At 41.2% G+C, this 20599-nt stretch overlaps 1 long non-coding RNA gene across 1 annotated transcript in view; it reads right to left on the bottom strand.

Moving 5' to 3' along the window:
• Positions 1–753: 753 nt before the first annotated feature.
• The window catches only part of LOC138850393 (uncharacterized), a 35458-nt gene continuing 15612 nt past the window's right edge, over positions 754–20599 (bottom strand). The window contains exons 2-3 of the long non-coding RNA XR_011390108.1: positions 2405–2673; positions 754–1883 (exon numbers count right to left, since the gene is read on the bottom strand). This is a non-coding gene — a long non-coding RNA (uncharacterized lncRNA). The remainder of the gene's footprint in view (positions 1884–2404; positions 2674–20599) is intronic.

Below are 20599 nucleotides of genomic sequence, written 5' to 3'. Positions count from 1 at the left end.
TGTCCACTTTGGTTGTCAGCCAGTCAACAATGTCATCTTGCTCCTCAGTGTGTCCTTCCGACAGCCTAGTGTTATGGCTTCTTTCAATCTGCTGTTGGGCTGGGAGGTGGTGACGGTGCCATTCTGTCCAGGGGGTGTCTGCTGGTTTGGATTTGAAGTAACCGAAGAGGCTCCCTAACAGGCTCTTAATGCAGTTGATGTGCTTCTGGTTGGTCTTCAAATCTTGATCCATCTTGTCCGCCATCTTCTCTGTGCCTTCTAAGACTCCTCACTGGTAGATGAGTTCCTCCGAGGAGGCGACCCCGACTTTTTCGGATTTGTACCCGAGGGACAGGGACCTAGTGGTGCTGGCAGCTGTGGCCTTGGCCCTGCGTGGCACCTCCTACTTTAGGTATTGCTGCCAATCCATAGGTACCTTGGGCTGGTCGGAGAGGCCATGGCCATCCCTCCGTGGGGCCAGCCGGGCACCCCTGTCTTCCGCGTTGACATCATCATCAAACAGATTGCAGCTTTTGTGGTATGCCAACGTGGTGCCGGAGTTAGTGTCGATCTGGGAACGAGCATGGGGAGCGGCGCTCACTGTGTGCCTCCCGTCAACCCCTCTGCCACTTTGGGAGTTTTTTTATAAATAAATCTTTTAAAAAGTTAGAATGGGTCTAGAATAGCTTTATCAAGTAGAAATATAATGCATGCATCATGTATACATCTGAAATTTTCTCAATAGTGTTATAAAGTGCAAAGGATCAGGAACAATTACTTTTAAAAATATATTTAATGTCACATATCTCAGACATGATCTTTTTTTGCAATCAATATTTTAAAAATATTAATGAGACATTTTACATGTTTTAATTTTTAAAAATCAAATATACTACACTTAGAACACATCTCAGTTTGGGCTAGCGATAGTTCATGTGCAGTCTGGTTGAAAAGTTAACAGTAACATTTATTTAGCTAGTCAAACTGAGGATTTAAACCAAGAAACAAATAGTCAGTTGCTTGAGCTGGCCATTCTGCAAGACTGAGCTTGTTTGCAAGCTTTATACTTTTCTTATAGAGGTAGTACATGTGTTGAGTCAGGTTTAAAACAATGCAGACTTTTTAAAAATAAAGATTTTAAAATTTTATTTGAATGACAGAGTTTCAGAAAAGAAGGGAGAGACAGAGATGGAGAGACAGAGAGAGAGAGAATCTTCCATCTGCTGGTGCACTCCCCAAATGGCCACAAGCTACAGCTGATACTAGGAGCCTGGAACTCCATCTGGGTCTCCCATGTGGGTGGCAGGGGGCCAAGCACTCAAGTACTCCTCTGTTGCTTTACCAGGTGCATTAGCAGGGAGCTGGACTAGAAGTGGAACAGACTGGACCCAAACTGAAACTCCCATGGGATGCCAGCCTCACAGGTGGTGGCTTGCTTAACCCACTGCACCACAATGCCCTGACTCCAACAATGCAGATTTATGTGTGATCATCAATCACATTGCAAATCAATACCTCATCGAAAATGCAGAACATCTGGTAACAGCTAACAGACTTGAAAATTGCTTAAGGAGGTGCTTACATTCCAACTCTCATTCCCACGTGGGATGTCATCAAAATTGCAGGGAGAGGCACACAATGGCCTAAGACCTAAAGCTCACTCCTTGAGGTACAGTTGCCAAAACCGAATCTATACTGTTGATAAAGCAGTAGGGTTCGAGTAAATGAAGGATAATTGCTTGTAGTTGAGATGGAAGCAGCCTTGTTGTCCACAGTTGAGGTGGTTGAAAGATTATGTTGCCTGGGAACCAGCTACTGGGCTTCTTCACGGTGAGGACAGCATCCTGGCTGATATAGATCTCTGCAGGATTTAACTTTACCCTGCCATTACTGATTGTGCACATCTAGAGAAAGTGGGAAAAGAGGGTGAAAGGTTGTGAATAATGTGAAGGTGCTGATTTTTAAAAAATTTTTACTTAAGTTATACATTTCATGTATTTCATATATGCATATTTAGGAACATAGTGATACTTCCCCCTCTACACTCCCTCCTGTCCACGCTCCAACACTTCTTTCTCCTCCTTCTCCCACTGTTAATTTCTACAAAGATCTACTTTTAGTTTACTTAATGAGTGTAAGGTTAACCCTATACTAAGTAAAAGAGTTCAACAAATAGTATGTTCCTCAACAGAAGACACAAGGGCTGTAAAAAAATCATCAAATCGCAAAATGTCTATTTCACTCCAATACATTGCATTTTAGGTACTCTATAAGTTATCTTGGATCAGGGAAAATATATGGTATCTGTTTATTTGAAACTGACTTATTTCACTAAGTATAATGGTTTCAAGTTGGATTCTTTTTGTTGTAAAAGACAAGATTTCATTTTTTAACAGCTGAGTAGTATTCCATAGTGTATACATACCATAATTTCTTTATCCAGTCAACAGTTGATTGACATCTGGTTTGAGTCCATATCTTAGTTATTGTGAATTGAGCTGCAATGAACATGGAGGTATAGATCACTCTTTCATATGCTGGTTTCCTTTGGGTTTGGTAGATTCCCAGTAGTGGAATGGCTGGGTCATATGGTAGGTCTATATTCAGATTTCTGAGATAACTCCATACTGTCTTCTACAGTGGCTGCACCAGTTTATATTCCCATATGTTGATGTGTTTTAATGTGATGCTGACCTAGGAAACATGATTTGGGTTCATGACTTAAAAAGGGCTGTAAAGTGTAGGGAGAGATAGTCTGCAGCTGTACTGGAGGCAGGCACGCACTGAATGACTTGAAACAATCAAGTTATCCGCTTTTGAGTTTAGGAGGTTAGAGGCTTGGAATGAGTCTCATTGCACTGAAATCAAGGTGCCGGCAGTTTGTGTTCCCTCTAACAGCACCAGGGAATAATTGTTTTTTTCCTAGCTTTTAGAAACTGTTTGCAGGGCTGGTGTTGTGGCATAGCAGGTAAAGATGCGGCCTGTGATGACTGCATGCTAAATGGGTGTCAGTTTGTGTCCCAGCGGCCCATGTTCTGACCCAGCTCCCTGCTAATGGCCTGGGAAAAGTAGCAGAAGATAGCTCTTACCACCCACGTGAGAGAGCTGGATGAAGATCCTGGCTTCTGGTTTCAGCTTGGCCCAGCCCTGGCTGTTGTGGCCATTTGGAGAGTAAACTAGCAAATGGGAGATTTCTCTCTCTCTCTGTAACTCTGACTTTCAAATAAATTATTTTTTTTTTGACAGGCAGAGTGGACAGTGAGAGAGAGAGAGACAGAGAGAAAGGTCTTCCTTTGCCATTGGTTCACCCTCCAATGTCTGCCGTGGCCGGTGCACCATGCTGATCTGAAGGCAGGAGCCAGGTACTTATCCTGGTCTCCCATGGGGTGCAGGGCCCAAGCACTTGGGCCATCCTCCACTGCACTCCCTGGCCACAGCAGAGAGCTGGCCTGGAAGGGGGGCAACCGGGACAGAATCCGGTGCCCTGACTGGGACTAGAACCCGGTGTGCCGGCGCCGCAATGCGGAGGATTAGCCTAGTGAGCTGTGGCGCCAGCCTTCAAATAAATTAATTTTTTTAAAGGAAGCTGTTTGCATTTCTTGGCCCATGACTCTCCTTCCATTTTTAAAACCAGGAACGTTGGGCTAAATCCTGGTGCTGCCATCTTTAACCTTTGTACTTTTAACCTTTTAACCACCCTTGAGATTACACTGAGGTCACTTGAATAATTCAGGACATTTATTTGATTTTTAAGGTCAGCTGACTTATAGCTTTAACTCCCTGTATGTATTAACTCCTTAATTCTACAGATTAGGTTGTTGTTATGTTTTGAAGGGCTTTGGCTGGGTCTGGAAGCTAAAACTAAGTTTCCCCAATTCCTGTAAGCACTTACCTCATGATTATATTCATGCATACAATAATGTATTATAATTAAATGGATATGTTTTTTTTTTTTTTCTCACACTGACCAAATACATGGGGTCTTTCCAGAGCGCACTACTTCTCCAACCCTCTGACAGCTCTGGTGGCTTAATCCCACCAGACTGCCTCCCTTTCAGACGCCAGTTACAAGTATTGGATTCCCAGGTTATCGACATCCCTGTCTGACTTGCTACATAGTCAATAATTCTCTTGCCCTCTTTGTGTGTTTGATAATTTTCTAGAACAATCCAGGAAATGCTGTTTCAGGTCATTATTAAGCATACAAATAAAGAAGTGAGGAGGCACTTGGGGCAAGGTTCTAGCACAGGAACCTCTATCTTGGAGCTGGGTGTGCTACCCTCCTGTGGGTGTATTTGCCAACCTAGAAGCTCCCCACACTTTGTCATATAAGGGTTTTTAAGGAGGTTTCATTATGTAGATCTGATTAGGTCATTGGGCATTGATGATTGAGTCAATCTTCAAAGTAGTCACTCCTCCGCAGAGATTGGGGATGGGCTTGGGCTAAAAATTTCAAGCTTCTGATCAAAGCTGGTGGCTACCTCCTCTGTTTCAAGGTTATTAAGGGGCCCAGATAACCTATTTTAAGGTTATTAAGGGTTAATAAGGTAACCAGAGTTACCTTATTAGAACAAAAGATTCTCTTTATCATCATTGTCATTCTGAAAGTTCCAAGGGTTTTAGGAACTCTGCTAGGAACTGAGAACAAAGGCTAAACGTCTTTCTTACTATGCCCTTGCATATGATAAAACAGTTACGTTGGGGATTTGTTTGTATTAGACATCAAGTTAAACTCTTCACACATGAGGAGGTTTCAGAAAGCTCATGGAAAAGTGAAATTGAAAGATAATGCATATTGTCTTTCATAAACTTGTTGAGGCTGTCAATCAACTTTCAAATTATTTATAAAACTCTATGAAATAGATATTAATACTTCTACTTTACAAGTGGGGGAAATTGAGACCAATAAAATTAAGTGTTCTCAGTTACAGAATTAGTACTGTATGCTTTTGTCAAAAGCCAAAAAAAGCCAATGACCAATTAAGAGGAAGTTGACATATTTATATACATCCAAATTTTCAACATTTACTCCATTGAGGGCTTACACGGAAGTCATCAAACTGAGTGCTTGCAGAGTCCAACTTGGCATTTTGTATGTAGTTATAGTGGAGATGGTGAACAGCAGTAAGATGTTGGCTGTATTTTTAGGGTGGAATTGATGGGTTTTCTGATGGGTTGGACTGTGGGCTAGAGGAAAGAAAGGAGTAATGAATGGTTCCAAAGTTTGTACCTGAACAACTATAAGAATGGAAATACCAGTGACTAAGATGAGAAAACTGGTATAAGATAGATCTGAGGCTGGAGAGGAACCAGGAGCTTAATCATGCACATACTGGGTACTTTTGTTCAGCACATGTTCATATATCGAATATGAGGGGACTTCCAAAAGTTTGAATGCAAATGGAATTTAAAGATATGTTATATTTAAAGACATGCTACAAATGTGAGGAGTTAGAAGGGTTATTAGGCAGTTGAGAAAGGCCCCTGTGGGAATAAGGAACCAGGTGTTTGTATGAAACCTGCTATCCCTCTGATGAGACAAAAGACATTGCCCTAAGAAAATGAGAAGATTGATAGGGAACACAATGGGTCCCATACCCATAGGTAACCATATAAGAAACTAGGGTCTGGAATCATACAAAAACACATCTCAAAGCACATGTCTCAATGCTTAGCAGCTGCTCAGGTAGGCATGCCCTGCCTTAACTGGTCAGGTCAATAATATTTCCCACCTGTCACATCTCCCATGTGGTTGATGTGGTAGTGTTTGTTAAGTGGTCAGGAAACATGACCACTACACAAAGAGACAAGGAAAAACAAAGCAGACCCCTGTCGCATTGAAACAATATAGAAGAATCAATCAATTGATATGCACTTCCTATTTAAGCTCCAATATCTAGACCTTGATGGACCCCTCCCTTGGGAACCCCTCTTGGCGAGCAGGAATCTCTTTCTCTATAAAATCTACTTTCACTTGCTTTGCTCATGCCCCTTTATTGCTGGCATTTTAATTCTTTGTCACTGAGTGGCAAAGAACTACTCTGAACTCCCCTCACATTGTTGGTTCCATGAATCAGGTCGAGTGGCTCAGACCCAGTGACTCAGATCATCATCAGAAGGGTGAGTAAGCGGACTGCGTCTGCCTCTGCTTTTTGGGAAACCTTACTCTCCTTCATAGTCGTTTTTCTTTAAAAACACAGGGTGCCTGTCAGTCAGTAAAAAGCAATTAGCATGGCTAATTAGTTGAAATTAGTTAAAAGCAATTAGCATGGCTGTAGTAGGGAAAATTTCTTTCCTCCTACCATGATATTTTACCTCCTCTTATGCTTACTCAGCAGTCTTGGTGACAAGGACCAATGCCCTCTCTTCAAACTTTGGCCTTGAGAGTGTTAGTGGACATTCTTTGTAAAAGCTCACTTCCAACTTCAGGCATAGAAGACATGGTTCAAAGCTAGGGGCTGCAGAGCAACTGTTTTCACTCACTTTAATCAGGGGTGGCAACACAGTTAAGGTGCAGGTGCCTAGTCTTGTTCCTACCTCTTGGAGTATGCTCTTAGTACTTAGTTCCTGGTGGGAAGACCAAGCATAGGTATGTGCACTTAGTCCTACTGGCTGCTTCCTCCCTCTTTGTGGACCACTTATTGCTCAGGATTCCAGAGAGAGAGAAAGAGAAAGAGAGAAAGAGAGAAAGAGAGAAAGAGAGAGAAAGAGAGAGAGAGAGAAAGAGAAAGAGAGAGAGAGAGCACACGCAAGAGAGCGTTTCTATCTGCTGATTCACTCCCCAAAAGCCCATAACAGCTGGGGTTGGGCCAGACCAGAGCCAGGAGTCAGGAATTTAATCCAGGAGTCCCACATGGGTGCAGGAACCCTATTACTTGGACTGTCATTGCTACCTCCTAGGGTTTGCATAGGCAAGAAGATAGCGTTTGAAATTGAACCCAAGTATTCTGATATGGGATGTAGGATCTTAACTCTAGCCTAAAAACCTGCTTCCTGTACTTATTTTGAATCTACCACAGTTTCTTAACTGGCAACTGGAAATTTTAAATTATAGGCTTAATATGAAACATATGTTTCCACTTTTATAATTTGCATGTGTAATACAAATTTGGAATTTTATATTCATATACAGGCTCGGGAAAAGGAAAAATAAGGTTAATTTGCATGCACATTTTTATCCATACAACCATTTTGGTGGGTCTGTGCTTCAGATGGGAGGTATTGGTATCAGATTGGTATCATGAAGATTGTTTTAACTTCTCATGAGTTTAACCTTATATTATAAAGCTTAAAAAAAAAACCAGGCAATCAACAATTATACTAGGTGATAATTATTGACTGTAGGAAAAGGTGAATCACGAAGTTCTTTTATATGACATTTTTTCTTTACATATGAATGTTTGATACCAGATCATTAGCATCTGTGCACTTTATTAAGCAACTTAACCTAAAGAGAAAATGGAACTTCCCAATTCAAGTTTAGTCTAAATATCCTAGAATATGTTTAGCCAGAACATCCTAGAATAGCATTGTCAATCAGTGTGAAGCTAGCCTTTGATAGTCATTAGGCCAGTTTCACTAAATATACTTTTTTGGTTAATGAGGTACACTTGTCCTTAAACACCAAGCAGTAGTTTTATTCAACCTTCATTCAGTAATGCTGGACAGTGTTCTGAGTGCTGGGAGAGATAGCAGTGAGGACAACTAGTAGAAGTCTCTAATGAGGAGAGGTGTATCCAGTGGAAAAGTTTAATGCCAGGAATAGGTAAGTCCAGGCTAAAAGACTATATTTGGGATTCTGTGGTAGATCATTTAAAGACATGGTGAGAGACAAGGAAGGAGATAAAATGAATTTCTGTGCATGAGACATAATGTTGATATGGAGGAGAGCTCACTGCTAGGGGTGGGGAGAGAAAGTGGTTAGCCTGAGAATATTGTTTAGGGGGAAGTAGAACTTCAGGTCAAGTCTACTCCAGTGTGCTCTCATATTCTCATTCTCTCTCTCTCTCTCTCTCTCTCTCTCTCTCTGTTTCTCTCTCTCTCATTCCTTCCTCCCTCCCTCTCTTCCTGCATGACCAGGGAACTTATTTTATACGGATATTTGTTTTATAAGCATATAAACAGATTTTTCTATTAAAGTCTGCTGAAAGTTTGAATCACAGAAATATTGGAGGGTAGTTGTATTACAGCGAGGGAACTGTTTAGAGACACCAAATATAGGTTGTAAAAAATGCATACTTATTTTTAAATATTTGTTTATCTTGAAAGTTAGAGCTACAGAGGGAGGCAGAGAAGAGAGAGAGAGAGAGAGAGAGAGAGAATCTTCTATCTGCTGGTTCACTCCTCAAATGGCTGCAAAGGCAGGAGCTTCAATCTGGGTCTCCCATGTGGGTGGCTGGGGCCCAAACACGTGGGGCATCTTCTGCTTTTCCTATGCCATTAGCAGGGAGCTGAATCAGAAGTGTAGCAGCCAGGATAGGAACTTGTGCCCATATGAGAAGCTGGCATTGCAGGCAACTGCTTTACCCACTATACCACAATGCTGGCACCAGTGAATGCCTATTTTAATGGAAGAGAAATGATTTCAGACGTTCCAGGTAGTCAGAGGAAAAATATGATTTTCAATACCAAGTAGTTCTATCATCTATCACCTCTTCTGAAAAAGGTAGATAAAACATATTGGGAAAACCAGGACACAGAGGGACTGGTGATGTGCTGGTGCTTCATCAATAGCCTTGTCAGGTGCCCCAAATTCATAGATTACACTAAACTCTCTTAGTATCCAATTGGCAAAATGAGGGGGTTTCAGATAGAAGGAATTTCTCATAGACATTTGTAGGTTGCAAAGTTAAAAGTAGTCCTGTAAGCAAATACTTGTAATAAGGCAATTAGTGTAAGCTATTATTAATTATTGTATTATAACAATTGTGTATTACAACAATTAGTGTAAGCTATTATTAATATTTGATATCCTAAAAATTACATTTGATATACTAACAATGATATTTGGAGAACAGCAAATAGTACATATAAAATGGAAAATACTACATATAAAAATCTTCTAAATTTAATTATGCATAGACAAGAGCACAGCTATAAAATAATTAAATTTTAAGTTGGGAGGAACTCAGAAGTCTCTTGGTCACCCTCTTCGAATTTCCAGCCCCACACCAGGAAATGAATGGATTTTGGATTCACTACACTGATTTTCTGAAGACATTTGTGCTGCTGCAACCGAAAGAGTGCCAAGCACAATTAGGAGTTCCTTGTCTTGGACAAATCTGTGCTGACACAGAGCTGGGAAAGGCAGAGTCAGGGAGAGAAGGAGGTGGATCTGGGCAGAGGATTGAGTAGCCCTGCAAGAATGGGAGGGAATTTAAAGATATTCATTTGGGGGATCTGGTAAAGAGAATTGATCTTATGAGCTTAGGCTAAAAAGATGATGAATTTTCAGTCTTGAAAGACAAACAGTAAGAAAAATTGGTATATAAGGGTTTAGAGTATAAAACCAAAAGAAATGTGGCCATGCCTGGAATATTTTTAAGGGATATTGAAAAAGACAATTGAAGCAAAATCAGGCAATACTACTTTATTTTATTTTTAAAAATCAAAGTTTTTTAAAAAAGATTTATTTTATTTATTTGAAAGACAGAGTTACAGAGAGAAGTAGAGCCAGAGAGAGAGGACTTCCATCTGCTGGTTCACTTCCCAAGTGACCACAGCGGCCAGAGTTGAGCTGATCTGAAGCCAGGAGCCAGGAATCTTCTCAGGGTCTCCCATGCAAGTGCAGGGGCCGAAGGATTTTGTCTGTCCTCTACTGCTTTCCCAGGCCACAGAAGAGAGCTGGATGGGAAGTGGAGCAGCTGGGACTTGAACCAGTGCCCATACGGGATGCCGGCACTGCAGGCTGGGGCTTTAACTTGCTGTGCCACAGCCCCAGACTCCATTGCTACTTTAAATAGAGGAGAGTCATAATCTGATAGCCATAAGAGACTTTCTAGGGTCCCCCATGTTTTTTCCCTAAGGATGGGAGGTCCTGGCATATATATATATATATAATATATATACATACATTTATATCATAATATATATATAATATATATATATATATATAGTTAAATAGTTATTTGAGAGGCAAAGTCAGTGGCTGGAGCCAGGTATGGAACCCAGATACTCCAGTTTAGGATATAAGCATCCTAACCATTAGGCTAAATGCCTGCTCCCACGCCCCTTTCCTTAACAGTGCCAAGTTGCAGCCACTCAGCCTATTTTGTTTGCCTAGGAGGTTGTCACTAATTGCTCTATCCCTTGAACTTTTCCCCTCAAAAGCCTGACTACACAAACGGTTATGGTTGATACCAATTCTCCCCTTCCCTATACTCCTGCAAACAAGTACAATGAACCCTCTGTTTGCTTATTCCCATGAATTTTTCTTTTTCTTTTTAAAAGCTTTATTTATTTGAAAGGCAGACTAACAGAGGGGGAGAGAGAGAGAGAGAGAGAGAGAGAGAGAGAGAGTTATCTTCCATTTACAGGTTTATTCCCTAAATGCCTGTTGAAGCCAGAAGCCAGGAACACCACCCAGATGCCTCATGTAGGTGAAATGGACCCAAAACTTGGGCCATCATCTGCTGCCTCCCTGGCACATTAGCAGGAAGCCAAAGTAGCCAGGACTTGAACCAGGGACTCTGTTATGGGAGGCAGGTGTTCTAAATGGAGGCTTAACCCACTGGGTCATAATGCCCACCCTCCCCCTTGCATTTTTAAAAAGATTTACTTAGATTAAAGGCAGAGTGACACACAGAGAGGGAAAGATAGAGATATCTTTCATCTGCTGATTCATTCCACAAATGCCCACAACAGCCAGCATTAGGCCAGGCCAAAGCCAGCAGCCAGAAACTTTATCCAGGTCTTCCATATGGATAGCAGGAACCCAGGTATTTGGGCCATCTTCTGCTGCCTTCCCACTTGCACGAGCTGGAACCTGGTTTGGAAGTATAGAGCAGCCGGGATGCAAACCAGGCACTCTGATATAGGATGTGGGCTTCCCAAGTGATGGCTTAACCTGCTATACCACACTGAGCCCTCATGAATTTATTTCTGTTCACTACAAAAGTACGTGGAAAAGTTACAAAGAATACAGAATATTACAGGGATCTCACAGTCATGGCCTTAATGCTTTGATATTTTATTTCCTTGCAGGAAAGTGTGGATATGGGGCAAGCTGGATATGAATATAGGGTCAGTATCTAATTTAAAGTATGTAAGAAACTTAACGGAGTGCTGGCGTGTATACTGCCCCAAAAATTACAACAACTAATCATGGTCAGTGGTGATTGACCTAAAATGCCTAAAATGCCTCAATAGCTGGTTAAACTCTACTGATGGATATGTCTGCAAAAGTGTTTTTGAGAGATTGGCATTGAATCTTCAGACTGAGTAAAAAAGATCTCTCCAACGTGAGTGGGTATCACCAAATTGGTTCTGGGCTTGAATAGAACAAAGAGGTGAAGACAGGGTAAAATTGCTGTCTGCAGATTGACTTTGCAGATTTTTTTAAAAAAATTATTTTATTTATTTGAAAGATGGAGTTACAGAGAGAGAGGGAGAGATAGAGATATCTTCCATCTGTTGGTTCACTCCCCATATGTCTGAGATGGCTAGGTCTGGGCCAGACTGAAGCTGGGAGCCTGCAACTCCATCCTGGTCTCCTACATAGGCGCTAGGAGCCAGAGTATGTGGGTCATCATCTGATGCTTTCCAGGAACCTTAGCAGGGAGCTATATTGGAAGTGGAGCAGCAGTGACTCATCCAAGTGCTTTGATATGGGATGTCAGTGTCCTACATGGTGGCTTAACCTGCTGTGCCACGATACTTGCCCCTATTTCATGGTTTTCTAATTGGTCTTCCAATATAGCTTGAAACACACAGTTTTAGAGGCAGATCAAACAAAAACTTGCATCTTGAGGACTTCCAGGCTGGGTGAGAACCATGAGAGAGATCTCCAGCCCATAGTAGCAATGGACTCACAACTCCTTAATAAGGTGTGCAGCATCTTCCTGGATGAATGGCAGAAGTAGTAATGGATGACTTGGAATTAGCCTGGAGATAGAATTGGTAGGTTGGAGAAGCTGGATTTGTGTTACTAAGAAAAATTGGATTGTGACTCAGGCATAACAAGTATCTGCTTTGTGCAGGTGATTTATACATATTACATATACAAGATTCTCATTTCATAAACAAGAAGCAAGACTCAGAGAGATTAAATATCTCACCCATAAAATGGGAAAGCTTTTTAACAATTCCTCTTTTTAGGCTCTTCCAGTCCACAGTATCTTCATTTTTAAAAAGTGATGTCAGCGTGGGCTTACCTCTAGGGTAAAGCTAAAAACTTGCCATGGGACTCAACATCCCATTCAATTGGGTGGTACTAATGCCATCTTATGTGTCTAAAGTGATCATATTAAGTGTGGAATTGATCATATAGGTAGGGTTAAGTGTCAAAGGGATCACATAAATAAGATCAAGTGTCTGGTAATAATAGATAGAATTAAAAAGGAGAGAATGTTCCAACATGGGAAGCAGTCCACACAGTAGGCTCATAGAATGATGAACTCCCTAACCAGCACTCTGACCTCAGAATCAGCCCTTAAAGCATTTGGATCTGGCTGAAAAGCCCATGAGAGCATTTCTGGCATGGAAAGCCAAGACATTGTGGCAAATAATGTTCTACATGAAGGATCTCTGTGAGACCCCAGTGGAAAGAAGGGGCCATCAAAGAAGGATGTATTTTTCTATGAAGGGAGGAGAGGACTTCCACTTTGCTTATGGCCCTGTCTAAATACTGATGGAGTTTGTGGACTCAAAAGGCTCCCATAGCTTTGGCAGCTCATGTCTAGAGCCTCAGGTGATCATTGACATCAATTGTTAAATTAACAACTTTGCATTTCCAAGACTTGGTTTCCTCATCTGTAAACTGTGATTGAAAATGGTATGGGGCCGGTGCCATGGCTCACTTGGTTAATCCTCTGCCTGCTGCATCGGCATCCCATATGGGCGCTGGGTTCTAGTCCTGGTTGCTCCTCTTCCAGTTCAGCTCTCTGCTGTGGCCCAGAAATCAGTGGAGGATGGCCCAGGTGCTTGGGACCCTGCACCCGTGTGGGAGACCAGGAAGAAGTACCTGGCTCCTGGCTTCAGATCAGCGCAGTGCTAGCCATAGCGGCCATTTGGGGGATGAACCAACGGAAGGAAGACCTTTCTAGACCTTTCTCTCTTTCTCTCTCCCTCACTGTCTAATTCTATCTGTCAAATAAAAAAAAAAAGAAAGAAAATGGTATCTAACATATCGAGCTGTTGTGAGCATCAAAAGGGAAAAGAGCATGTAAAGTACTTGGTGAGTGTTGGCATGTAGAAACTGCTCACCAAACATTAGCAATTAAAACACTACTCTAAGAGTCAAGTTCACTTCCCCATACTCAATTTCTCTCACTGATTTGAACCTTGCTTGACATTTCATCTTCTCTGGAACCTACACTGTGGTTGTGGACTGTGGGTGAAACTGGAACTGACTGAGGAGGTCACAGCCATGGTCTCTCAGAGAAATCATGGTAGGAACTCAATTTCCATGCTACTGCATGGAGTTTTATTTTATTTATTATTTTTAAAAGATTTATTAATTTATCTGAAAGGCATAATTACAGACAGGCAGAGGCAGTCAGAGAAAGTCTTCCATCCTCTGGTTCACTCCCCAAATGGCTGCAACAGCTGGAACTGAGCCCATCTGAAGCCAGGAGCCAGGAGTTCTTCCAGGTCTCCCACATGAGTGTAGGAGCCCAAGGAACTGGGCCATCTTCTACTGCTTTCTCAGGCCATAGCAGGGAGCTGGATTGGAAGTAGAGCAGCTGGGACTTGAACCAGTGCCCATACGGAAAGCTGGCACCACAGGCGGAGGCTTTACCCACTACACCACAGCTCCAGCCCTTTTATAGAGTTTCTTTCTTTCCCTCCCTCCCTCCCTCCCTTCCTTCCTTCCTTCCTCTCTCTCTCTCTCTTTCTCTCTCTCTCTCTCTTTCTCTCTTTCTCTCTTTGTCTAACACTGAGAATAGAACAGGCAACATATAGTTTAAAAAAACCTGGAAGATGTAGCCAGGTTTTGGTGGCATGGTATTTATTCTTCAAAAGCATTTGCTTTGTAAATTGTGAGTCATGGAGAAAAATGGGGAAGATTATAAAATGGTAGGTGCACCCTGTCTCTATTTGAAAGGTGCATTTCCCCATGTCTTTGGCTATTCTATGGATTTGGGCGCATTTCATTGGAGATTGATGTCCCTCTGGTAAAAGTGCAGATTTGCAGGCCACTTGAACCACAGACCATGAAATGTGAGCTCATAAGATTAGAATTTTGTCACAAAATTAAAGTCCTTAGAACTGCTGGAGATACAATTCCACACGGTAATCTTTTCAATCACACACTTGGCAGATAATAATCTAAATTGAGCTGGACATCTGTATTAGCAGAGTTCACAAGGATTCAGACCATCCTTTGCTGGATACCTCTAACAATTTTCTCACTCTTGTGTTGACCTAAAATTTGTCTTCTGGTAAATTTCACACATGGGACCTGATGCCACTAAATGAAGCAGTTATGAAGCAAATGACTTCCCGTTTCTTTGTGACAGAAGTTCACATACTGGCTGGAAATCCACAGTCCCTTAAGTTGTTTCCTACTTGCATGATTTAAGACCTTTCCCCGTTCTGAATGGCCTCTTCTGGATAAGATGTCATTGTAAAGTGAATAGTGAACAATTTCTGACAATGAGCCAGGGTAAGAAAATAGAGATCCCAAACATCCCAATACATACTTCAAAGGCTTGAAAAACTGAGTGCAATGTAATCTAAAAATTTTTTAAAAATTTTTTGGCAGTGATTTTCTTTTTTTTTTTCAAGTTTTATTTAATAAATATAAATTTGCAAAGTACAACTTTTTTTTTTTTTTTTTTTTTTTTTGACAGGCAGAGTGGATAGTGAGAGAGAGAGAGAGACAGAGAGAAAGGTCTTCCTTTTGCCGTTGGTTCACCCTCCAATGGCCGCCGCGGCCGGCGCGCTGCGGCCGGCGCACTGCGCTGATCCGATGGCAGGAGCCAGGAGCCAGGTGCTTTTCCTGGTCTCCCCATGGGGTGCAGGGCCCAAGCACCTGGGCCATCCTCCACTGCACTCCCTGGCCACAGCAGAGGGCTGGCCTGGAAGAGGGGCAACCGGGACAGAATCCGGCGCCCTGACCGGGACTAGAACCCGGTGTGCTGGCGCCGCTAGGCGGAGGATTAGCCTAGTGAGCCACGGCGCCGGCCACAACTTTTGAATTATAGCAGCTTTTCCTCCATAACCTCCCTCCCACCTGCAACCATCCCATTTCCCACTCCCTCTCCCATCCCATTCTTCATCATGATTCAGTTTCAATTATCTTTATATACAGAAGATCAGCTTAGTATATGCTAAGTAGAGATTTCAACAGACTGCACTCACACAGACACACAAAGTATAGAGTACTGTTTGAGTAGTAGTTTTAGCGTTAATTCTCATAGTACACCACATTAAGGGCAGAGGTCCATGGGGAGCAGGTGCACAGTGACTCCTGTTGTTGATTTAACAATTGACACTCTTATTTATGATGTCAGTAATCACCTGAGGCTCTTGTCATGAGCTGTCAAGGCTATGGATGCCTCTTGAATTCGCCAACTCTGATCTTATTTAGACAAGACCATAATCAAAGTGGAAGTTCTCTCCTCCCTTCAGAGAAAGTAACCTAAAAATTTTAAGCAACACAGCTAATGAAGCTCAAAGGAACAGATGTGTATTCAGAGGCATGATAAACAGCTGTATAAGTGAGCTGATGATTGGAAGCTCATGGATGTTTTGCTTTTAGTTTTGCCTAGATTCTGGGGACTGCTTTTATAATGCTCTTGAAGGGACAGGAGATTTTTTTAGAACAGAAGAAATGATTGTAAAAGAGGACCTCCTTCCCCCATAAAGCTGGGTCATCTAACAGGTATAATAACAAAGGGATAAGGAAACTTTTGTCCATTGGCCCTGGGAAATAATAAGAAAATGTGCTGAGACCTTGGGTAAAATGGGAGAGAGAGAGAGATGGATAGATAAGACCCCTGAGGAATTAAAGCTCCAGGACTGTAATATTCACTGGTTTAGGTTCTCCATGTTTTGTTGTCTACAAAGAATGTGAACCACAAGCTGTTAGGGTCATTGACATTTGTATGACCTTGGCAGAAACAAAGGCATAATATTTTTATATGGATTTTTCCCACAAACTAGGGAAGATAGGACTCCCATGGGAGGAAAACACAAAACATTAAGAAAACCTATGAAGATGAAGACATGATAGAAAGGACAATGAGTTACATTGTGAAAAGAGTCATCAGACTCTAGAAAATTCACATCCCAAGTGTGGGAGGTAATGAAACAATGTGAAAGAGCTAATAAGTATGTTTAAACTGTTCAAGTGTTTAGCAAACTAAAGGAAGGGAAATAAGGAGTGAAAAATAGGGTGGTGTGATGAAATACACGAGTATTTTAAAACAGAATCAAATCTTCAAGAAATGAGAAATTGTCACTACTATTAAAAACGGACAATTTAAATAGCACAATAGAGACAGTGAAGATAAAATTGGTGAAGTAGTAGAGAGCTCTGAAGAAATTACCTCAAAATGCATTGAGAGATAAAAACAAGGAAAGTATAAAATCAAACTAAAAAGATGTAGAGGACAGCATGTGGAAAAGCAGCCATCAAGAAGATAACACAAAAGAACATCCCCAAACTAGGAAAAACACAGGGTTCCACTTAGAGAAGGAAAACTGCTCTTGAGTGGATAAATGCTTTAGTTTAGGGTCATTACACATAATGCAATTATGAATATGGTTATACATGCACTTACACATGTGGTCAGGAGTTCAATTGTTAGGCCAGGATCTAAACTGGATTGCTGTTTGGTATACACAGCACCTATTTCAATATACTGTGTGTAATAGGTATCTGTCCACTGTAGAGCTACAGAAGCGATGTGGGGATCTTTGGATCCAAGCTTTAGATTCTCTGATTCTGCTGTAGGTCCTTCGCATAATGTGTTTAACTGCAGGACATTTGTGTAAAGGGTGTATCCATCAGTGTTCATGGCTCCCTAGCCTTCTGTTTTCCCCATCAATGCTTGTTGTACTTCTGATGTTGCCTTATTACCCAAATTATACAATTTTATTTTCACTTACCCTCTCATTCTCCCTTACAACATTTTCTATCACCTCTTAACAGCCACACTCATTATATGCATTAGGTTTGACTCCCAGAGGAGGAGGAGTCCCAGGTGTCTCTAGGGTCAAAGTCCCTGGCTTTCTTTCACTTTATCCTTTCTCCATTTTAGAGCCCCCCACCCCAGCAGTGTATTCAGGTATTCCCTGGGGACAATATGAGGGAAGACCCACAGTACAATGCAAAAAAACATGAAATTTGAGAGGATTGGAGTTATAATTGTAGAGTCAATATATACTGGTTGGTGGGAAGCTATTAAAAATTTCTACACTATTTTTTTCAGCAGTAAAATGAGTATTAATTGCCAGAGACCAGCTCCAGCCAGTCCAGGGGCCCCAAGGTGTGAGAGGTGTCAGTGCTCGAAGAGATGAGAGACACTCACAGCAAGGCTGATGGCATGGCTCTGGCTTTTTAGCACCAGACTTTATTTTTATATTATAAGCCACATAATGATTTTTTCTTCTTACAATGAAAAGCCTGTTGTCCATTTTTTCTAATTACTTTTTTTTTATTTTCAAGGGCATACTCAGAGCATGGGTTACAATCACAGACAGGTGCGAGACAACAGGCAGCCCACACAAGCCAAGGCCTCGAGTGCTGCTGAACTATGCAGAAATTGGCTACATAGGCTAGAATAGTACCTTCCTAATCTAATCTTTACTAGAAGCCCCAAGTTCAAAGCAGACCCTTTTTAAAATGTATCCCCTCTTTGCAATTATTTCTGTAATTCTTTAATTTCTTTATTGTACTTATTTAAAGGTTTACTTAGATCTATTCTACAGTTTTGACATCCTAACCATTGTAGTATTTGTAGCATATAGTGAATTAAAGCTTTATTAACATCTATCTTTATTCCAGTGAGAAGTATATACCAGAGAGCCTGTTGCCTTTTAATTCTTTTCTACAAACAGCTCAACCTTGCATAAGGCATTAACCCTTTCTTCTACACTAACATTCTGCTTGATTAAAGTTCTACAAGGCAATGGACATTTTGGAGGTTATGAGACTAAGTGCTCTTCCATAAAATTCGGAATACAGCAATCATTAGCAGGACCACCAGGAAGCTCCAGCTTGTAGTTCCCACCAAACCTAAAACCACCAAGAGGACCGCAGCTGTCCTTCTTATGCCTTGCTGAGACAGACCTTCTGCTGTGACCTTGTCAGCCAGCTGAAGTTGCCTTGGCCTCATCAATTAATACTATCTACTTTCAGTCCTTTGAAACACATCTGAGTGCCTAAATTGTCCCAGGGGCTAGTCTTTGTACTGGATGCAGCAGTGAATAAACCAGGAAGGAAATTGTAGGATGTTTACTAGGATTAAATATGAACTGTTTATATTAGAAGAGTTGTAGAAATAAGAAATGGGCTTGGGAGGGTATTTAACAAGTTTTTATTGATTTCAAAATTCTAGTCAGTGTTTTAAGCACTGGGGTTACGTTATTAAGATAAGAGACAGTCAATCAGAAAATTAGCAAGCAAAACAAATTTAGCCAGTTAATTTCAGATAGTGAGATGCTGTATGATTTACATAAATCAGTGAGAGCAAATCAAAGTACTTTGGAGACCAATGGGAAAGTTTTCTTCGGAAGCTTAAACCAAGCCAGCCAATTGAACAATAAAAGTAGCAGTAAACAATAAAAGTAGTAGTAAAGAGAATAAAAAGGTAATGCCAGAAGGCAGTTGTGGAATAGTGGGTTAAGCCACACGTGGGGCACCCGCATCCCATATCAGAGTGCCTAGGATTGGGTTCTACCTCCACTTGGGATGCTTCAGCTTCCTACTACCATGTAACCTAGGAGGCAACAGGTGATGGCTCAAGTATTCGAGTCTCTGCCATCCATGTGAGAGACCCAGATGGAGTTCTTGGCTCAGCATTGCCTGTTGTAGGCATTTGGGTAGTGATCCAGCAGATGGAGGATCGATTTCTCTCTCTCTCTCTTCTCTGCCTTTCAAATCAATAAAATAATTAAACTTTTGTAAAAAGTTACATCAGGAGTACACAGAGAACTAAATGAGTCAGCATATGGCCACCAGAACTAAACAGAAAACAATTCAGAGAGAAAGGAAACTTTGAACCCAGATGGCTGTCAGCAGTGATAAGCAGGTGCACCCATTATTCCTCTCTAAGAGGAAAAAATACCTTGCACTGCTCTGAAGATGGTTGTGTTTATGTATTCCATGATAAATTACATTTTTGGCTATTTTTAGTCAAATCATTTGTAATTCTTTCATGCTAGTCCTACAAACCTCCCATCCCAGAAAGTTTTCCTCTGCTGTGATGATCAGTAGGCTCCCGACGTTGAAAGAAACCACAACAGCTATGCCATTTACCCACTTCCTAAGAGGAGGAGCTTGGAGAAAAGAGGTATGCTGGGCAAAGGAGTCAGAAGATCAGAATTCTAGCTGCATCCCCATGTCATCCATTAGTTGTATGCTGCTTAGAGCGGCATGCTCTGTCTCATTTGTTTTCCTCATTTACAAAATGAAGTTAGTAATCCCTATCTTGTGTAATGGCTGTGGGGATTAAACACATGGTACATTTGAAAGCTTGTTGGAAACTAAAAATCCTCTAGAAGTGTAGGAAATTATTAGTCTAGGGGCATGGGCCACAGCTAGTGGGAAGTACTGTGGGCTGAGATTTTTTTTTCCCAAATCTTGGGCATATTTTTTAAACAGTCTTATTTGCCTATCATTGTCACATAACATTTTAATTTATTTGAGGTATACAACTTGATATTTTTATTATGCATATGTTGTGTAATGATCATCACAATCAAGCTAATTATTGTGCCCATTACTTCTACTTGTTGCTATATAGTATGGGCACGTGTGTCTGTGAGTGTGAAGGAGTGAGGTTTAATCTGAGGTCTATCTGTTTAGCAACTCACAAACATATAATACAATATTAACTGTCTTCATCATACTATATATTACATCACCATAACATAGGGGCTACATAATGGAAACTTTGCCCTCTTTGACTATCATTACCCTACTTCTCCTCCCCCTAGCACCTGACAACTCCTATCTTATCCTCTGCTTCCATGAATTTGACTATTTTAGATTCTACATTTAAATGAGATCAATCAGTATCTATTGTGGCCTAATTGGAGACTTTGGGTAAATGACCAACTTCCTGTGTACTGGTCTTCTGCATTTGTCTTTCTTGGAAAGGTTCTTTCTAGATAATACATTGCAACACATCCAGGATTCAGAGGCTCTCTTCTTAGAAGAAAGCAGTTGAAGTTGTAATAGCAAAAAAATGCATAGCTACAGATAAACAACTGAAGGTTATACTGTCTGGCT

This window comes from Oryctolagus cuniculus, chromosome 7 (assembly GCF_964237555.1).
Source record: "Oryctolagus cuniculus chromosome 7, mOryCun1.1, whole genome shotgun sequence".
NCBI lineage: Eukaryota > Metazoa > Chordata > Mammalia > Lagomorpha > Leporidae > Oryctolagus > Oryctolagus cuniculus.
The sequence above is the reverse complement of the archived record's forward strand: the minus strand, read 5'-3'. Positions and strand labels throughout refer to the sequence as shown.